This window comes from Centropristis striata, chromosome 4 (assembly GCF_030273125.1).
Source record: "Centropristis striata isolate RG_2023a ecotype Rhode Island chromosome 4, C.striata_1.0, whole genome shotgun sequence".
Taxonomy (NCBI): Eukaryota; Metazoa; Chordata; class Actinopteri; order Perciformes; family Serranidae; genus Centropristis; species Centropristis striata.
Window position 1 is genome coordinate 40942847 of NC_081520.1, and position 6908 is coordinate 40949754.

Consider the following 6908-nt stretch of genomic DNA (forward strand, 5'->3'; position numbering starts at 1 on the left):
TTAATTTGTTTGTTGGCAACATAATTATTGCCTCCACTAAGTTGATGTGATATAATAGCAAGTCTTCACATGTATTATCTAGGTGCAAATGTTATTTTTTATTAGATTAGATTCAACTTTATTGTCATTAAAAACCAAGATATCAGTACAACAAAATGTAGTTCAACATAGATGGTGCAAACAGTCACGGAAGATGCACTTTCTGCAGCAATACATTCGCTCATTCCTGCCTGGATCTACTGCAATAACACATTGACTGTGGTAAGTACCTCACACAACCACACCAGGACATCCAAATTATCCCTTTAAGTTGTTTTCAAGTTGATCTATGCACAACCTTTTCTAGAATCTTGCTTTTTTTTTATATGTATATAGCATATATAGTTAGACAAGGATAAAAGAAGTAGAGAAAATGTATTATTTGTGCCGATGCTGCTGCTTTTTTTTTTAATCACAGAAGGGATTGCCAAGATGACAACTAAAGGTCTGCACTAAGGAAATAAGTGACACTGTTGTTAACCCTTTATCAGGCGAAGAACTATATTTGGTAACTTCAGTGGATATCAAAATGGGGTCGAGAAAAAAGTTGCAAATTTACTAGATTAAAGTGGCAAATCTACAAGAAAAAAGTTGCAGATTTAAGAGATTTAAAGTGGCAAATCTGTGCCACGCAGATTTGCCGCTTTAAATCTCTTAAATCTGCGTCTTTTTTTTTTGTAATCGAGCCCTAATATATATACACACATATGTGTGCGTTTATATATATGTGTGTGTGTGTGTGTGTGTGTATATATCACAGAACAGATATACATTTATTTAATGTTTAAAATGTATTTTATAACGGCCTGCCAGGATTTTCTTTTGCCCTAACTCTAGGTCAGTGCTTTTCTAATGTAACCCTTATTTCTTGTCGGGGTAGCGTTCTCCAGTCTCTCGGGCTGATGGGTGATGAGCGGGCTACAAGATAACTCCACACTTATTCCTTTATCTTCTTTAATAACCAATATCGGCAGGACAGCATACAACATTCCACTTCACGGGTCACAACACAAGAGAAACCCCGCGAAACTACCACATCCGATTGACTATCCCTCACCTATATTTGTCCCCCAAAACAAGGGCAGGTAGGAACTAATTAACTTTGGCAAGGGGACAAGTAATATCAACTTAAATATAACACATGAAAATGAATACATAAATTATAGTGAAAGTTCCATAAATAATAATGAAATAATTATTGTATATAATAATAACTTAAATGATTAAATAACCCAAAACATATTTTTCCCATTAAGTAAGGTTACACTAACATAAATCCACACAAACTGCAGCCTTTTTTACAACCACGAAATCTCCGTGTGGTAATGGGTGGTACTGACACACAACCTCTCTATCGTTAAGCTTGGAGAACTTGTTGTCCTGCTGGGTGTCTTGGGTGTTTTGTCATTATTGTAAAGTATATGCTGTTTGTACTCCGTCTCTTACATGTTCATGACTCAGTGAGTCTGAATCTGAAATGTCTGCACAGAGAAAATATATCATCCAAACATCTAAACCATGTAAACCTTACAGCTGTCTTCTCGTGTGTGTTTAGAAATTAGCTTACATAGAATAAAGATGACATGAAACATGAAAAATGAAAGATGGATGGAACATTTACTGCACAACACATAAATCCAGACTTTAAAATAAAGTACATTTACAGATTTTTCCTGTGAGGTCTACAACATTTCATAGTTACACATCAAAGACATCTCAAAAAAGCAAAACAATGTAACTTCATTACATCCACACAATGAAGGTAAATGTAAGGTCGTCGTAGAAATGACTCCCGCACTGCTCATGTTTGTCATTCAGGCTGTTTCCTGGTGAGGCATCGATCACGTTAAGTGTTCGAACATCAATCTTTGCTTATTTTTGGGACTGTGAAGCTTTTCTCTCATGACTCACTCTGCTCCGTGACGTGCTCTTCTCAGGAAAATTTGATTTTGGAAAAAGACTGCAGACGACGGAGTCATTAAGCTCCATTGTTTCCACAAGTTCCAAAGCAACACTTGACATTATGTAGATGTTTATCAGCGTCACTTCACCAGTGTCATTTTTTTAAACAGTGACGCCACTCAGTGCTAAGTATTTGTTGTTTTCCAGCTCATCTGCAACACAATGAAACCTTTACATGCTCACAACACGCAGTTGTGTAAACAATCAGATTAATTAATATGAACTGGTTCCATGATTCAAAGTAAAGTTATTTCCCCTTTCGCACAAGTTTACATGAAGTGATTTAATACAGGAGTTGATTACTCAGAAAGACGTGACTTTGCAACTATTTCCATCTGCAGCAAATGTGTCCTTGATTTTTTTTAAATGGCCTCATTCATTCAAACTAAAGCAGATTTACACATTTTATCATTTTGTTGTGAGCTGATCTCACACATAAAAAACATCTGATTTAATAATCCAAAAATATGAGCAGCTGCACCACATTTCCACATATTTTTGTTACATTGGCACCCAATGGGTTAAAAAGTTGCTATGTTTAATATTAAACAATATTAAAAAAGAATCGTACAGGAGCATTCTAATAAATAGCCGCACATCATTATAGTGAACAGTTCATTTTGCTGTTAAGGGAAAAAAAATGCATTTTTAAGCTTCATAAAAGACAATTAAAACAGTAAATAATTGTACCTAACAACAGAAGTGACGCAGTAAAACGTCATTCAGACCAATGTGGTTAATTTGCATGTGTGAACGCGGACCACACACAGTCTGTAAGCTACAATGTAACAATTTTACTGCCTGGTGCGGACCAAATAATCGAACCTGCTGTTGGTGCGCACTAAACAGTCCATTCGAACCAAAAGCTCTTAGCTCGGTTCGTTTCCGTCGGTGTGAAAGCATCAATCACACTCAGGGGCGTACTAAATCAAGCGGACCGAGACCTCCAAAAAGAGGTGGTCTCTCTCGGTCCGCTTGATTCCGCGCCAAATGCCAACCTCTGGTGAGAACGCAAACCTGGACCACCTCAAGTCTAAACAAACTATTCGAATGCATCACAGGAGGAAGAAAGGAGTAAACATGCTGCGCACCGTGGCCAAACGTGGGCTAACCCAGAGGTTCAAGCCCTCCTCGACATCTGGGCAGATGAACACATAATTGAACAGCTACCATCGACGCATAAGAACAGCGAAATCTTTGCTATATTTAGCAAACAGCTGAGGGAAGGTTGGACATGACCGGCCAACGGAGCAATGCCGGATAAAGGTGAAGAAGCTTCGCCAGAAATACATCCAGGTCTGAGACGCACTCCTGAAAACGGGAAGTAGCGGGACAGAGAAGGAAAAATTAATTTGGTTTGACCAAGTCGACCAAATATTAGGAACGAGGCCAGTCGTCGATCCAGTGGATGTGGTGGAGAATGAAGGCCGTGACGCTGATCAGAGGCCTTTGTCACCTACCGCCTTATTATTAAGGCAAAATAACACAATTTATGTCCATAAATGAATAGGTTATAGGCTAGGCTAAAGCTTAATTTGCGTGCTGCGTGGATATTCCCCTACATTCATTAAGCAGCGGCGCAAATTGTGTCTTGACCTATCAACACATGGCTAATTTGAATATTCAAATTCAAATTGAATATACAAACACAGTCTGTATGCTACAATGTAACAATTTTACTGCCTGGTGCGGACCAAATAATCGAACTAGCAGTGTGAAAGCACCCTAAGTGTCATTCATTTATACACTGTTGTCATGAATATGGACAGCTGTGCATTTGTTACAATTACGTTACTTAAAATAAAGAACTAGCCAAACATCAAGCAAGTGCAACAACACAAGATATAGCAAGTCAGCTAATATTACAGCAAGAAGACCAGCTCAGCTTGTCTACAGCTTTTTATTTCAAGAAGCTCTTGGCAATGACTAAAACCCAGTCCGAGATTTATTCTTGTCTGTTGTCCTTGTACGGTGACTCTCTCCTTTTCTTTTCTTAGCTCCCTCCCTGAACATCCTCTTTGGTCTCTTCGCCTCTACTACTCCGTCCGTGGAGGCTGCTGAGCCCAGTTTCTGGCATGGCACTTCACTTTCCCGGGCCTGAAAGCCTCCTTCTCCCAGCAGTCCAAAGCTTCTGTGTTAGCGCTGTAAATACCAACACTCTCCTGATGCTCTGAGCTCTCAGTCCTGGTAGCTGCCTTTGAAGCTGTTATTTTAAGGTAAAATAGTCGGGTAATGTTGTTTAAGGATATGAAGACGTTTTTATTAATATCACCCATACTACATAACATTACAGCAGCAATAACATGACTATTGCAGTGGCAGATTCCTTAACCATATAAAAATCTTGGTTTAGATGCTCTTGCACACATAAATAATTGTGAACTTGACACGGTCTAAATCCTGGACAGTGTTTCAACACTTATTCACCAAAGGGTGACCATCAACAGTCAGTTTCATTCAGTGTTGTGCACAGATTATGTGGATTGTTGGGCCTTTTATTGAAGGGATAAACAGCCTCATAAATTCCCATATTATCACCTTGGAAGCGTTTACTCCACACATAAACACACTTGTGGGCGTGTATGTGTGTTTACAGCTGCTAGGCCAAGTCACCTTTCTACCAGATTTACCGCTCTCCTTTCTGTCACTGAATGACTGATGACTACTTGATCAATGAGTAATTATGTGCGACAATTTGCTGAAAGAGGAAAAAGAAGAAAAGAGGTAGTCGAACAGGGAATAATTCCAAACACCCTCCTCCTCTCCTGACAAGGCCTCGCTCTCTGTGTCCATGGAGGGACGGAGCGGTATGGAGGTGGGAACACTGGGCTGCAGGACGGATGGATGGCTTGTTAAGAGGGCGGTGAGGTATTACTTTAAAAGTCTCTCTCCGCCCCCGTCGGAAGTCAGCGGGACAGGCAGCCGACGGCTTTTCCAGAGGATGGGAAACCTGGAGGCTGGAATTACTGCTCATTTGGAAAAGCCAGAGCTGTGGCTTAGCTATGATGTCTGAACCATGAAGGCCTTTATCCATATTTATAGAACAAATGCTCACTCATCTCATACTTTTAAACGCCCCTATCAGTAAATTAATCATGCTCTAGTCCATTTTTTTGTCCCTTAAAGTAAAAAAAAGCATATATATATCATATATATAATATATAATCATATACATATATATATATATATATATATGTATATGATTTTCACTGCATACTGAAATTAGCTAAAAACATCAGCAGCCCAAAGTTAAAGATACTATGTGCAGTTTTCTGTTAAGTTAATTGTAGTCACCATACTGTTGCTCACGCATGCTCACACTCTCACACTCAATGTTTCTAACTAGCTTGCTGTTTGCAAATTACTAGATATCAAAGTTGCCGCATAGCTAAGTTACAACTACTTGGCTAAACTTAGCTGAGCTTAGGTAACAGTGGTGGGCCTGTTTGAACTTGCTTTAACCTGGACAACCAGTTGAATTTTGAGCACAGCAGCAGCATGAACTTCCTGAGCAGTGCAAATAATAAGTTGGCAACGCAGCTGTGCCGTTGCACCTTTGGTCTTAAAGTGAATTTATTCTGTCACTGCAATGCATCATCTTGGCTAGTAAAAAGCAATTGTTAGTTAAAGAAGTTTGCTTTTTAATTATTGGTTAAAATCAACACCATTTTCCAAAATATGGTGGTGTTACTATAATGGAGCTGGTGAAGTGAGTCAGCTCAGAGTCAGTTTTGATCCCCAAAACTAAGTAGAGGACACTCCATGAATTGAATGCCCAGTCAAAGCTTACCAACATTTTTTGCCACATCATCGCCACATTCCTGATCAGCCAGACACACCCCCCTAAATAATCTTTTAATAATCTTTTTTTTTTTTTTCTTTTTTCTTGCTTAAGTGTACTTTGTTTTGGACTCTGTGCGATGTGGGTGAGGGTCATTTGTTGGTGGAATTTATCTCCAAGCTAACAGTAGCTAGAGTGCATTAACTTCATATCTTTTGGATTTTCCTGGCAAAACTGTCCCGAGTCTGCTGGCTGTTATAGACAACTAAGGCGAAAGGTTTTTAATATTAAGTTATGTTACAATTCGCTCACACATTGGCAATACAAACTGATTAATGCATGCTAATTGCGTCGCACACGTTTCCGGGTATGTTTTTGGAAAATGGTCTGTTAACTAATAAAAAGATCACATTGTATCGTAGCTCCACCTCTTGACCGACTATACACATACGAGAGTGATGTTTCATCTTCTCATCTAACTTTCTTGAAGAGGGTAAATTGTCAGATTTCACAAAATGTAGAACCATTTCTGCTTTTACCAGAGATTCAACATCAAGCCACAATGAAGAAGAGCTCATCTGAAACCTAATACACTGACTGATAGTGAAGTTGATGGTGGGCTATGTTTGGGTTTCAGTGCTTTACTGGAAGGTCCATGGAGGATGTTTGCTAACATGCTCGGCTGAAGGTCACGCTCAGTTCTCACCACACCTCCAGCCAGACATTTCATTGATGTGATTATGAAATTCTGTATGGATTAGCTCTTACAGTTCAGTTTGGTTTTGATTAGTTTGGTTTTTTGGATTAGAGGGCGGAAAAATAGACAATTAAATTTTTCCTCACGTTATGTCAATGCTTTTCTCACATTTCAACAAGAGATTTACACAATAATGTTACTAACTCAATTCAGCCAATGATACAACAACATTTCCCTAAAGAAAAAGTGTGTTTTACGAGAGCAGAGCAAGTGTGTGTGTGTGTGTGTGTGTGTGTGTGTGTGTGTAAAGTTGCATTGCATTGGGACAATTACTCAGCCTCGGGGATGAATGAGGTCTGTGGATTAGTTTTTGTGCGTGTGTGTGTGTGTGTGTGTTTGTGCGAGAGTGGACGGGAAGAGCAAGTGGAG